General features: G+C 60.1%; 1 non-coding gene across 1 annotated transcript; it reads left to right on the forward strand.

Annotated features, from left to right (window-relative positions):
- Positions 1-10706: 10706 nt before the first annotated feature.
- On the forward strand, positions 10707-10825 carry LOC131863621 (5S ribosomal RNA). The gene has a single exon (XR_009362519.1). It is a non-coding gene; the product is annotated as a 5S ribosomal RNA (ribosomal RNA).
- The last annotated feature ends 4175 nt before the right edge of the window (positions 10826-15000 follow it).

Consider the following 15000-nt stretch of genomic DNA (forward strand, 5'->3'; position numbering starts at 1 on the left):
AGGCCCCAACGGCTAGACGGAAGAGGCTTCAGGGCCACCTCGGAATGGTCCAAGCATCGGACGCGCTTGGGGCGACTGCCAGTGCCAACCCCTTATCCCGCGATGCGTCCGATACACAGATGGTTCCAAGGCGGCCGAGGAGCCTCACCGCATAGCAATCGGGGGTGCGAGGCGAGGGATGGGGCGGGAAGGCCCCAACGGCTAGACGGAAGAGGCTTCAGGGCCGCCTAGGAATGGTCCAAGCATCGGACACGCTTGGGGCGACTACCAGTGACAGCCCCCTATCCCGCGATGCGTCCGATACGAAGATGGTTCCAAGGCGGCCGAGGAGCCTCACCGCATAGCAATCGGGGCGCGAGGTGGGGGATGCGGCGAGATGGCCCCAACGGCTAGACGGAAGAGGCCACAGGGCCGCGTCGGAATAGTCCAAGCATCGGACGCGCTTGGGGCGACTACCAGTGACAACCCCTTATCCCGCGATGCGTCCGATACGAAGATAGTTCCAAGGCGGCCGAGGAGCCTCACCGCATAGCAATCGGGGTGCGAGGTGGGGGATGCGGCGAGATGGCCCCAACGGCTAGACGGAAGAGGCTGCAGGGCCGCCTCGGAATAGTCCAAGCATCGGACGCGCTTGGGGCCACTACCAGTGACAACCCCTTATCCCGCGATGCGTCCGATACGAAGATAGTTCCAAGGCGGCCGAAGAGCCTCACCGCATAGCAATCGGGGTGCGAGGTGGGGGATGCGGCGAGATGGCCCCAACGGCTAGACGGAAGAGGCCACAGGGCCGCCTCGGAATAGTCCAAGCATCGGACGCGCTTGGGGCGACTACCAGTGACAACCCCTTATCCCGCGATGCGTCCGATACGAAGATAGTTCCCAGGCGGCCGAGGAGCCTCACCGCATAGCAATCGGGGTGCGAGGCGAGGGATGCGGCGAGATGGCCCCAAAGGCTAGACGGAAGAGGCTGCAGGGCTGCCTCGGAATAGTCCAAGCATCGGACGCGCTTGGGGCGACTACCACTGCCAACCCCTTATCCCGCGATGCGTCCGATACACAGATAGTTCCGAGGCGGCCGAGGAGGTGGGGGATGCAGCGAGATGGCCCCAACGGCTAGACGGAAGAGGCTGCAGGGCCGCCTCGGAATAGTCCAAGCATCGGACGCGCTTGGGGCGACTACCAGTGACAACCCCTTATCCCGCGATGCGTCCGATACACAGATAGTTCCGAGGCGGCCAAGGAGCCTCACCGCATAGCAATCGTGGTGCGAGGTGGGGGATGCGGCGAGATGGCCCCAACGGCTAGACGGAAGAGGCTGCAGGGCCGCCTCGGAATGGTCCAAGCATCGGATGCGCTTGGGGCGACTACCACTGCCAACCCCTTATCCCGCGATGCGTCCGATACACAGATAGTTCCAAGGCGGCCGAGGAGCCTCACAGCATAGCAATCGGGGTGCGAGGCGAGGGATGCGGCGAGAAAGCCCCAACGGCTAGAGGGAAGAGGCTTCAGGTCCGCCTCGGAATGGTCCAAGCATCGGACGCGCTTGGGGCGACTACCAGTGACAACCCCTTATCCCGCGACGCGTCCGATACACAGATAGTTCCAAGGCGGCCGAGGAGCCTCACCGCATAGCAATCGGGGTGCGAGGCGAGGGATGCGGCGAGAAGGACCCAACGGCTACACGGAAGAGGCTTCGGGGCCGCCTCGGAATGGTCCAAGCATCGGACGCGCTTGGGGCGACTACCAGTGACAACCCCTTATCCCGCGACGCGTCCGATACACAGATAGTTCCAAGGCGGCCGAGGAGCCTCACCGCATAGCAATCGGGGTGCGAGGCGAGGGATGCGGCGAGAAGGACCCAACGGCTACACGGAAGAGGCTTCGGGGCCGCCTCGGAATGGTCCAAGCATCGGACGCGCTTGGGGCGACTACCAGTGACAACCCCTTATCCCGCGACGCGTCCGATACACAGATAGTTCCAAGGCGGCCGAGGAGCCTCACCGCATAGCAATCGGGGTGCGAGGCGAGGGATGCGGCGAGAAGGACCCAACGGCTAGACGGAAGAGGCTTCGGGTCCGCCTCGGAATGGTCCAAGCATCGGACGCGCTTGGGGCGACTACCAGTGACAACCCCTTATCCCGCGACGCGTCCGATACACAGATAGTTCCAAGGCGGCCGAGGAGCCTCACCGCATAGCAATCGGGGTGCGAGGCGAGGGATGCGGCGAGAAGGACCCAACGGCTAGACGGAAGAGGCTTCGGGTCCGCCTCGGAATGGTCCAAGCATCGGACGCGCTTGGGGCGACTACCAGTGACAACCCCTTATCCCGCGACGCGTCCGATACACAGATAGTTCCGAGGCGGCCGAGGAGCCTCACCGCATAGCAATCGGGGTGCGAGGCGAGGGATGCGGCGAGAAGGACCCAACGGCTAGACGGAAGAGGCTTCAGGGCCGCCTCGGAATGGTCCAAGCATCGAACGCGCTTGGGGCGACTACCAGTGACAACCCCTTATCCCGCGACGCGTCCGATACACAGATAGTTCCGAGGCGGCCGAGGAGCCTCACCGCATAGCAATCGGGGTGCGAGGCGAGGGATGCGGCGAGAAGGACCCAACGGCTAGATGGAAGAGGCTTCAGGGCCGCCTCGGAATGGTCCAAGCATCGGACGCGCTTGGGGCGACTACCAGTGACAACCCCTTATCCCGCGACGCGTCCGATACACAGATAGTTCCGAGGCGGCCGAGGAGCCTCACCGCATAGCAATCGGGGTGCGAGGCGAGGGATGCGGCGAGAAGGACCCAACGGCTAGACGGAAGAGGCTTCAGGGCCGCCTCGGAATGGTCCAAGCATCGGACGCGCTTGGGGCGACTACCAATGACAACCCCTTATCCCGCGACGCGTCCGATACACAGATAGTTCCGAGGCGGCCGAGGAGCCTCACCGCATAGCAATCGGGGTGCGAGGCGAGGGATGCGGCGAGAAGGACCCAACGGCTAGACGGAAGAGGCTTCAGGGCCGCCTCGGAATGGTCCAAGCATCGGACGCGCTTGGGGCGACTACCAATGACAACCCCTTATCCCGCGACGCGTCCGATACACAGATAGTTCCGAGGCGGCCGAGGAGCCTCACCGCATAGCAATCGGGGTGCGAGGCGAGGGATGCGGCGAGAAGGACCCAACGGCTAGACGGAAGAGGCTTCAGGGCCGCCTCGGAATGGTCCAAGCATCGGACGCGCTTGGGGCGACTACCAGTGACAACCCCTTATCCCGCGACGCGTCCGATACACAGATAGTTCCGAGGCGGCCGAGGAGCCTCACCGCATAGCAATCGGGGTGCGAGGCGAGGGATGCGGCGAGAAGGACCCAACGGCTAGACGGAAGAGGCTTCAGGGCCGCCTCGGAATGGTCCAAGCATCGGACGCGCTTGGGGCGACTACCGTTGCCAACCCCTTATCCCGCGATGCGTCTGATACACAGATAGTTCCGAGGCGGCCGAGGAGCCTCACCGCATAGCAATCGGGTTGCGAGGCAGATTATTGGGAAGGGAACCCCCTGGGATGCGGCTCAAGCAGTGCCCAAAGGGACTGGAATGCGGAATCACATCGAGAGACCCAAATGCTATACGAGGGCTCAAATCGAATTATCGATTTGGCCACGACATGGACGCATCGGAACGACTACCTTTGCCGAACCACTCGCAATTGCATCCATACCGAAACCAATAGACATTTCCGTTAGAGCCCTCGCATAGCATTCGGGAATCTCGCATGCCCCTCTAAATCGACCAATGCTGGCGCTCAATGAAAATCCGAGCGCTACCACCGTTCGAGCGCCAGCATTGGTCGAGTTAGAGGGGCACGGGGGAGAATGCTCCAGTCAACACCTCCCCTATATAAGTTATTTGTCCGATTCTCGCACAACCGTAGTCTGCCTCGTCGAATCAAACAACGGTCCCAGATTCCGACTTCCGTTCCGTAGAGACCCAAAAGCTAGATGGAGGCTCGCAAGAAAGAGAGTCGGCGCATAGCAATCGGGTTTCTCGAACGTTTAGGGACCGAGCTCACTTGCGGATAGGGCAAAATCCGCCAAGCAACCCAAAAGCTAGACGGGGGCTCGAATCGAATCGCCTAGGCGGCCACAACAACGACGTGTTGGATCGACTACCAGTGCCAAACCATTCAGCAAGACTAGTCTGTGTCGAGGCCGGATAGAGATTCTCAGAGAGCGCCCGCATAGCATTTAGGAGACCTGCCGCGTCCCTCACACTCGACAAATGGTGGTGCACGTTTATAAATCCGAGCGATCCCAACCCTTTCAAGCACCAACATCGGTCGAGATAGAGGGGCACGGAGGGGGCTGCGTGAGACAACACAGTCCCCTATATAAGTTATTTGTCCGATTCTCACACATCCGAAGAATGGTCATCAAATCGGACAACAGCCCAAACTTCCGACTTCCGTCCCAGAAAGCCCAAGAGCTATCTAAAACGTTCATGGCCGGAACTCGATCGCGGCTATACCAGTCCGCCAAGCAACCCAAAAGCTAGACTGGAGCTCTAGTCGAATCACCTCTGTGGCCATTGCAAGGACGTGTTGGAGCGACTACCATTGCCGAACCATTCCGCAGGTCGAGTCCATACCAAGGCCGCATAGAGATTCACGATGAGCTCCTGCATAGCAATCAGGAGACTTGCCGTGTCCATCACAATCGATAAATCCTGGTGCAAGATTTTTGCATCCGAGCGCTCCAACCAGTCGAGCACCAGCATCAATCGACATAAACGGGCACGGGGGGAGGATGCTCGAGAACACTACCTCCCCTATATAAGTTATTTGTCCGATTCTCAAGCAGCCGAAGTCTGGTCATCGAATCGGGTCAAAGACCACAACTTCCGACTTTACCCACAATGCAAGTCATCGAATCGAACATCGGCCCCCGAGTCGGACTCCATGCGTATGTCAGGTCATCGGACCCAAATTCCGCCTTCCTGCGCATGGCGGGCCATCAATATCAACTCGGTCATCGGACCCAAACTCCGCCTTTTTGCGTATGGCACGCCTTCAAATCGGTCATCGGACCCAAATTCCGCCTTCCTGTGCATGGCGGGCCATCAACATCAACTCGGTCATCGGACCCAAATTCCGCCTTTCTGCGCATGGCACGCCATCAACTCGGTCATCGGACCCAAATTCCGCCTTCCTGCGCATGGCAGGTCATCGGACACAAATTCAGACCTCGCCAATATGCCTACGTATCGAATCGGTCATCGGACCCAACTTCCGACTTCATCCATACTGTAGGGTCTTTGAGGTTGGCGCGGTGCGCTCAACCCAGGGAGTCGACCCATCGAAGCATACACCTCCCCTATATAAGCTATTTGTCCGATTCCCACACCTGTGTAGTTTGCACCTCTGACCAGGACATCGACCCCAACTTCCGAACTCGACTGCAACGACGGCACCAGCGCCTTGGTGCGCACCTTGCGACGCACAGTCCCAACATTCGCCTTCCTGCACATGGCAGGTCATCGGACCCAAATTCCGACCTCGCGAGTATGCCTACATATCGAATCGGTCATCGGACCCAACTTCCGACTTCATCCATACCGTAGGGTCTTTGAGGTTGGCGCGGTGCGCTCAACCCGGGGAGTCGACCCAACGAAGCATACACCTCCCCTATATAAGCTATTTGTCCGATTCCCACACCTGTGTAGTTTGCACCTCCGATCAAGACATCGACCCCAACTTCCGAACTCGCCTCCAACGACCGAACCAGCGCCTTGGTGCGCACCTTGCAACGCACAGTGCCAACATTCGCCTTCCTGCACGTGGCAGGTCATCGGACCCAAATTCCGACCTCGCGAGTATGCCTACATATCGAATCGGTCATCGGACCCAACTTCCGACTTCATCCATACCGTAGGGTCTTTGAGGTTGGCGCGGTGCGCTCAACCCGGGGAGTCGACCCAACGAAGCATACACCTCCCCTATATAAGCTATTTGTCCGATTCCCACACCTGTGTAGCTTGCACCTCCGATCAGGACATCGACCCCAACTTCCGAACTCGACTAAAAAGACCGCACCAGCGCCTTGGTGTGCACCTTGCAACGCACAGTGTCAACATTCGCCTTCCTGCACATGGCAGGTCATCGGACCCAAATTCCGACCTCATGAGCATACCTACTAATCGAATCGGTCATCGGACCCAACTTCCGACTTCATCCATACCGTAGGGTCTTTGAGGTTGGCGCGGTGCGCTCAACCTGGGGAGTCGACCCATCGAAGCATACACCTCCCCTATATAAGCTATTTGTCCGATTCCGACACCTGTGTAGTTTGCACCTCCGCTCAGGACATCGACCCCAACTTCCGAACTCGCCTGCAACGACCGAACCAGCGCCTTGGTGCGCACCAAAAGTGCGCACTTTTGGAGGGCACTTTTCTGCGCTCCAAAGGTGCGCACTTTTGGAGGGCACTTTTTGGAGGGCACTTTTCTGCGCTCCAAAGGTGCGCACTTTTGGAGGGCACTTTTTGGAGGGCACTTTTCTGCGCTCCAAAGGTGCGCACTTTTGGAGGGCACTTTTTGGAGGGCACTTTTCTGCGCTCCAAAGGTGCGCACTTTTGGAGGGCACTTTTTGGAGGGCACTTTTCTGCGCTCCAAAGGTGCGCACTTTTGGAGGGCACTTTTTGGAGGGCACTTTTCTGCGCTCCAAAGGTGCGCACTTTTGGAGGGCACTTTTTGGAGGGCACTTTTCTGCGCTCCAAAGGTGCGCACTTTTGGAGGGCACTTTTTGGAGGGCACTTTTCTGCGCTCCAAAGGTGCGCACTTTTGGAGGGCACTTTTTGGAGGGCACTTTTCTGCGCTCCAAAGGTGCGCACTTTTGGAGGGCACTTTTTGGAGGGCACTTTTCTGCGCTCCAAAGGTGCGCACTTTTGGAGGGCACTTTTGTGCACTCCAAAGGTGCGCACTTTTGGAGGGCACTTTTCCTGTGCTCCAAAGGTGCACACCTAGGTGAGCACCTTCGACCACACCTTGTAGCACACCAAACTCTGACTTTCGACTTCATCCGCAATGCAGGGTCTTTGAGGTTGGCGCAATGCGCACAACCAGGGGAGTCGACCCATCAAACCCAACACCTCCCCTATATAAGCTATTTGTCTGATTCTCATACATGCGTAGCCTGCAGGAGCAATTAGGACATCGACCCCAACTTTCGGCTTCTAAACGAAAACAAGGTCTTTGAGGTTGGTGTAATGCGAACAACTAGGGGAGTCAACCCATCAAACCCAACACCTCCCCTATATAAGCTATTTGTCTGATTCTCATACATGTGTAGTCTACAGGAGCAATTAGGACATCGACCCCAACTTTTGACTTCTTAACGAAAACAAGGTCTTTGAGGTTGACGTAATGCGCACAACCAGGGGAGTCGACCCATCAAACCCAACACCTCCCCTATATAAGCTATTTGTCCGATTCTCATACATGTGTAGCCTGCAGGAGCCATTAGGACATTGACCCCAACTTTTGACTTCTTAACGAAAACAAGGTCTTTGAGGTTGGCGTAATGCGCACAACCAAGGGAGTTGACCCATCAAACCCAACACCTCCCCTATATAAGCTATTTGTCTGATTCTCATACATGTGTAGCCTGCAACAACGATTAGGACATCCACCCCAACTTCTGAATTCGTCTGCGTTGACCGCACCAAAGGTGCACGCCTTGGTGCTCACCAAAATCCGACTTCCGACTTCTTCTGCTATGCGGGGTCTTTGAGGTTGGCGCAGTGCGCACAACCAGGGGAGTCAACCCACCGAATGCAACACCTCCCCTATATAAGCTATTTGTCTGATTCTCATACATGCGTAGACTGCAGCAATGATTAGGACATCCACCCCAACTTTTGACTTCTTAAACAAGACAGGGTCTTTGAAGTTGGTGCAGTGCACACAACCAGGGGAGTCGACCCATCAAACGCAACACCTCCCCTATATAAAGCTATTTGTCCGATTCTCATACGTGTAGTCTGCAGCAGCGATTAGGACATCGACCCCAACTTCCGAATTCGTTTGCATTGACCGCACCAAAGGTGCACGCCTTGGTGTGCACCCTGGAGTGCACTTTGGTGCTCACCTCGGTGCACACTTTGGTGTGCACCTCGGTGTGCACCAAAGGTGCGCACCTTGGAGCGCACCAAAGGTGTACACTTTGGAGCGCACCACATAGGGTCTTTGAGAGGTTGGCGCAGTGCGCACACCAAGGTGGGTGTTGAGGTGCGTGCCGAGGTGGGTGGGTGCTAGGGTGCGCTCCATGGTGGGTGCCAGGGTGGGTGCGTGCTAGGGTGGATTCCAAAGAGGGTCATAGGGTGGGTGCCAAGGTGGGTTGGTGATATAGTGGGTTCAAAGGTGGGTACTAGGGTGGGTTCCAAGGTGGGTCACAAGTTGGGTGCCAGGATGCGTGGGTGTTAGGTTGGGTGCCAAGGTGGGCTCCTGCGTGGGTGGGTGCTAGGGTGGGTTTCAAGGTGGACGCGAGGGCGGGTGCCAAGGTGGGTAACAAGTTGGGTGTTAGGATGGGTGAGTGCTAGAGTGGGTGCCAAGGTGGGTGGGTGCTAAGGTGGATGCCAAGGTGGTTCACAGGGTGGGTGGGTTCTAGGGTGAGTTCCAAGGTGGGTCACAGGTTCAGTGCTAGGGTGGGTGTCAAGGCGGGTGTCGAGGTGCCTGGGTGCTAGGCTGTGGATGCCAATGTGGGTCATAGGGTGGGTACTAGGGTGGGCTGCAATGTGGGTGCCAAGGTGGGTAACATGCTCGGTGGGTTCTAAATTGGGTGCCAGGGTGGGTGTGCACCCACCTTGCCCGAGGTGGGTGCCAAGGTGCCAGTGTGGGTGGGTGCTAAGGTGGATGCCAAGGTGGGTGAGAAGGTGGGTGATAGGTTGAGTGGTAGGATGGGTGGGTGCCAAGATGGGTCACAGGGTGGGTGCAAGGGTGGGTAGGTGCTAGGGTTGGTGTCAGGGTGGGTGGGTGCTAGGTTGGGTTCCAAGGTGGGTGCGAGGGTGAGTGTCAAGGTGGGTCACAGGTTAGGTGCTAGGATGGGTGAGTGCTAGGGTGCAAAGGTGCCAGGGTGGGTGCTAGGATGGGTCGATGCTAGGGTGAGTGGCAAGGTGGGTCCACAAGTGTCAAGGTGGGTGCCGAGGTGGGTGCCAAGTCGGCGACTGCTATGGTGGATGCCAAGGTGGGTCACGGGGTGGGTGCCAAGTTGCTAGGTTGGGTTCCAAGGTGGGTGCCAACGTGGGTGCTAGGGTGCGTGGGTTAAAGGGTGTGTCACAACGTGGGTGCCAGGATGGGTGCGCACCCACACTGGCCAAGACGGGTGCGGGTGCAAGGTTGGGTTCCAAGCCCGGTCACAGGCTGGGTGCTAGGATGGGTGGGTGCCAAGGTGGGCACCAGGGTGGGTGCACCCACCCTGGCCAAGGTGGGTCACGGGGTGGGTCCTAGGGTGGGTAACGGGGTGGGTACTAAGGTGCGTGCCAAGGTGGGTCATAGGGTGGGTGCCAAGGTGGGCACCAGGGTGGGTGTGCACCAACCCTAGCCAGGGTAGGTCACGGGGTGGTTGTCGGGGTGGGCGTCAAGGAGCCAAGGTGGGTGGCAAGTAGCCAAGTTGCGTGCCAAGGTGGGTGTCGGGGTGGGTGCCAAGGATCCAAGGTGGGTGCCAAGGAACCAAGGTGGGTGTCTGGGTGGGTGCCGAGGTGGGAGCCAGGGTGGGTCCCAAGGTGAGTGCAAAGGTGGGTGCCAGGGTCAAGGTGAGTGCCAATGTGGGTTCCAAGGTGCCAGGGTCAGGGTGAGTGCCAATGTGGGTTCAAAGGTGCTAAGTTGGGTGCGAGGTTGGGTGCGAGGGTGGGTGGGTGCCAAGGTGTGCTAGGTGGAAGCCCGGGTGGGTCGGCATCCCATGGGTGTCGAGTTGGGTGCCTGATGGGTGCTTCTTGTCAAGTTTTAGTCGTCGGGACTCATTTCGAGCCTTAGAGGTCGTTTCTTGTCCGGTTGCCCTGTCTTCGACCTGGGAACCCAATTTTGGTCCTCGGGTCCCATTTTTTTTTGTCTCGCATCCCACTTTTGGCCTGTGGCCTTTTCGGGGTCGATTCTCGTTTTGGGCATCAGAGCATGTTTCTTCTCCTAAAACCCAATATTTGTTTATTAAGTCTCGGAACACATTTTTGTTCTCGTGGACCCATCATGGGTCTTGGAACGCATTTGTGGTCCTTGGGTCCCATTTTGCATCCCGAAACTTGTGTTTTGGTGCTTGATCCCTATTTTGGGTGCCCACCTTGCACCAAGTGCGCACCCGGGGCAAACCGAGCGCCTTGGTGCACCGGGGCAAGATCGAGCGTGCACCCGAGGCGCCCCGAACATGCACCAAGGTGCACTCGACCCACATGTGAGCGCAGGTCGTTGCGCCCGAGGTGGTGTGTGGGCACCGCGTTGCAGACGGGACACTGCACGCACACGACGCCCCCTCCAGGTGCACGCACGTAGGCCGGGCCGGGTGCACACCCGACGCCCTAGCAAGGTGCGCGCACCCGGGCAGGGCTCACACTTGGCGAACGGGGCGCACTTCGCGAGGGAGGGTGTGCACCTCGACGGGGGTGGGTGGCCGGGGTGGATTCGCACGTGGGTCGCGGTTTGCTAAGTACACACTGCGACAAGCTCATAACGGGTGCGATCATACCAGCGTTAGTGCACCGGATCCCATCAGAACTCCGCAGTTAAGCGCGCTTGGGCCGGAGTAGTACTGGGATGGGTGACCTCCCGGGAAGTCCCGGTGTTGCACCCTTTTTTAGTTTTTCGCCGGGCGTCGCAATGCTATTTGAATAAACCTTTTGCCCGTTTGCGTTCTCGTCGGGGCCGGGCCGGGCCGGGGTGCGCTGCCCGCACTACCGCGCGCGCGGGGGCGACACCGAGCGCGCACCCGAGGCGCCCCGAGCACACAGGCCACGGTGCAACCCGGGCGTTGTGCGCGCACCCCGGTGCGCCCGAGGTGCTGCGCGCGCACCCAGGTGAAATCGGTGTGCACCTCGGCCAGTGCGCGCTCGGTCGAGTCGCGCACGTTGGCCAAGGTGCACGGTGATGTTTCTTACTCTAAGGTTCCGCACCAGACGCCCGGGACAGGTGAGCGAAGCTGGGCGGGGCCGGGTGCGCGGCCGGGGCAGGTGCACGCAGCTGGAGAGAGCTTTGGAGCACACTTCGGAGCGCACCAATGATGCGCTCCATTCAAAAGTTTCCTGAAAAGGCAAAAAAAGTTGAGATTATAGAATTTCCCACTTGAGAGATTGTAAAAAAAAAAAATTTAAAATGAAGGAAACGCGGGTGCCAAGGTGTGCGCAGCCCAGCCAAGGTGTGCGCACCAAGGCGCCCACCCTGGCGAAGGTGCACGCAAGGTGCGCACCCGAGGCAAACCGGACAATTAACCCAACTTTCGACTTCGCGCGCACCTTGGAGCGCACTTCGGAGCGCTCCTTGGTGCGCACCAATCTTGGGCACCTCGGAGTGCACCATGGCGCCCACCAAGGTGCGCACCCGGGGCAAACCGAGCTCCGACTTCGTGCGCACCTTGGAGCGCACGAAAGGTGCGCACCATGGCGCCCACCAAGGTGCGCAGCCCAGCCAAGGCGTGCGCATCAAGGTGCGCACCCTGGCGAAGGTGCGCACCCGGGGCAAACCGAGCTCCGACTTCGTGCGCACCTTGGAGCGCACAAAAGGTGCGCAACCCAGCCAAGGTGTGCGCACCCCGGTCAAACCGAGCTCCGAATCGTGCGCACCAGAGGTGCACGCCATCGTGCGCACCTTGGAGCACACTTCGGAGCCCTCCTTGGTGCGCGCCGATGTTGCGCACCTCGGAGCGCACCCGGGGAAAACAATGCAATTAACCCGACTTTCGACTTCGTGGGCACCTCGGAGCGCTCTCGGGTTCGCACCTCGGAGCACACCGAGGTGCGCACCTTTGATGCGCTGCCTTCACCAATTTCCAGAAAAGGCAAGAAAACATTGAGAAGGTGTGCGCACCGAGGTGCCCACCCTGGCGAAGGTGCACGCGAGGTGCGCACCCGGGGCAAACCGGGCTCCGACTTCGTGCACGCCGCACCTTGGAGCACACTTCGGAGCGCTCCTTGGTGCGCACCAGGGCGCGCAACCCAGCCGAGGTGCCCACCCCGGCGAAGGTGCACGCGAGGTGCGCACCCGGGGCAAACCGGGCTCCGACTTCGTGCACGCCATGGTGCCCACCGCGGCGAAGGTGCACGCGAGGTGCGCACCCGGGGCAAACCGGGCTCCGACTTCGTGCACGCCGCACCTTGGAGCACACTTCGGAGCGCTCCTTGGTGCGCACCATGGTGCCCACCAGGGCGCGCAACCCCGCCGAAGGTGCACGCGAGGTGCGCACCCGGGGCAAACCGGGCTCCGACTTCGTGCACGCCGCACCTTGGAGCACACTTCGGAGCGCTCCTTGGTGCGCACCATGGTGCCCACCAGGGCGCGCAACCCCGCCGAAGGTGCACGCGAGGTGCGCACCCGGGGCAAACCGGGCTCCGACTTCGTGCACGCCATGGTGCGCACCGCGGCGAAGGTGCGCACCCGGGGCAAACCGGGCTCCGACTTCGTGCACGCCGCACCTTGGAGCACACTTCGGAGCGCTCCTTGGTGCGCACCAGGGCGCGCAACCCAGCCGAGGTGCCCACCCCGGCGAAGGTGCACGCGAGGTGCGTACCCGGGGCAAACCGGGCTCCGACTTCGTGCACGCCGCACCTTGGAGCACACTTCGGAGCGCTCCTTGGTGCGCACCATGGTGCCCACCAGGCCGCGCAACCCAGCCAAGGTGTGCGCACCAAGGTGCACGCGAGGTGCGCACCCGGGGCAAACCGGGGTCCGACTTCGTGCACGCCGCACCTTGGAGCACACATCGGGGCGCTCCCGGGTTCGCACCGGCGTTGCGCACCGTGGTGGGCACCTCGGAGCACACCAAGGTGGGCAGCGAGGTGCGCACCTTTGATGCGATGCCTTCACTAATTTCCATAAAAGGCAAAAAAAAAACGAGATTTTAAAATTTCCGTTTTGAAAGATAGTGAGAAAAAGGGAATGCTGGTGCCATCTTGAGCCCGCCCTGGTGCGCAGCCCAGCCAAGGTGTGCGCACCAAGGTGCCCACCCTGGCGAAGGTGCGCGCCCGGGCAATTAACCCAACTTCCAACTTCGCGCGCGCCAGGGTGGGAGCGCACCCAACAACCGGGCCTGGGAAGAGCCAATGCGAGAAACCCCACCAAACGCTCTGACAAAAAAAGAGGGGGCGCTCCAGTAACCCCGCTTCGGAGCGCACCCTGGGCAAACCCAGCCAAGGTGCCCACCCCGGCCAAGGTGCAGGCGAGGTGCGCACCCGGGGCAAACCGGGCTCCGACAACGTGCACGCCGCACCTTGGAGCACACTTCGTAGCGCTCCCGGGTGCGCACCTCAGAGCACACCAAGGTGGGCAGCGAGGTGCGCACCTTTGATGCGCTGCCTTCACTAATTTCCAGAAAAGGCAAAAAAAAGAGGAGATTTTAAAATTTCCGTTTTGAAAGATAGTGAAAAAAACGGAACGCGCGTGCCATCTTGAGCCCGCCCTGGTGCGCAGCCCAGGTAAGGTGCCCACCCTGGCAAAGGTGCGCACCCGGGCAATTAACCCTACTTCCGACTTCGTGCGCGCCAGGGTGGCAACCGGGCCTCGGAAGAGCCAATGCGAGAAACCCCACCAAACGCTCCGACAAAAAAAGAGGCGGCGCTCCAATAACCCCGCTTCGGAGCGCAGCCGGGGCAAACCCAGCCAAGGTGCCCACCCCGACGAAGGTGCACGCGAGGTGCGCACCCGGGGCAAACCGGGCTCCGACAACGTGCACGCAGCACCTTGGAGCACACTTCGAAGCACTCCCGGGTGCCCACCGGCGTTGCGCACCGTGGTGGGCAGCGAGGTGCGCACCTTTGATGCGCTGCCTTCACTAATTTCCAGAAAAAGGCAAAAAAAAATGAGATTTTAAAATTTCCGTTTTGAAAGATAGTGAAAAAAAAGGAACGCGGGTGCCATCTTGAGCCCGCCCTGGTGCGCAGCCCAGGCAAGGCATGCGCACCAAGGTGCCCACCCGAGGTGCACACCCGGGGCAAACCGGGCTCCGACTTCGTGCAGGCCGCACCTTGGAGCACACTTCGGAGCGCTCCTTGGTGCGCACCATGGTGCCCACCAGGGCGCGCAACCCAGCCAAGGTCTGCACACCAAGGTGCCCACCCCGGCGAAGGTGCACGCGAGGTGCGCACCCGGGGCAAACCGGGCTCCGACTTCGTGCACGCCATGGTGCCCACCGCGGCGAAGGTGCACGCGAGGTGCGCACCCGGGGCAAACCGGGCTCCGACTTCGTGCACGCCGCACCTTGGAGCACACTTCGGAGCGCTCCTTGGTGCGCACCATGGTGCCCACCAGGGCGCGCAACCCAGCCAAGGTGTGCGCACCAAGGTGCACGCGAGGTGCGCACCCGGGGCAAACCGGGGTCCGACTTCGTGCACGCCGCACCTTGGAGCACACATCGGAGCGCTCCCAGGTTCGCACCAGCGTTGCGCACCTTTGATGCGCTGCCTTCACTAATTTCCAGAAAAGGCAAAAAAAAACGAGATTTTAAAATTTCCGTTCTGAAAGATAGTGAAAAAAACGGAACGCGGGTGCCATCTTGAGCCCTTCCTGGTGCGCAGCCCAGGCAAGTTGTGCGCACCAAGGTGCCCACCCTGGCGGAGGTGCGCGCCCGGGGCAATCCGGGCTCCGACTTCGTGCACTGCATGGTGCCCACCAAGGCGCGCAACCCAGCCAAGGTGCCCACCGCAGCGAAGGTGCACGCGAGGTGCGCACCCGAGGTGCACACCCGGGGCAAACCGGGCTCCGACTTCGTGCACGCCGCACCTTGGAGCACACTTCAGAGCGCTCCTTGGTGCGCACCAG

Source organism: Cryptomeria japonica, unplaced genomic scaffold, assembly GCF_030272615.1.
Source record: "Cryptomeria japonica unplaced genomic scaffold, Sugi_1.0 HiC_scaffold_67, whole genome shotgun sequence".
Taxonomy (NCBI): domain Eukaryota; kingdom Viridiplantae; phylum Streptophyta; class Pinopsida; order Cupressales; family Cupressaceae; genus Cryptomeria; species Cryptomeria japonica.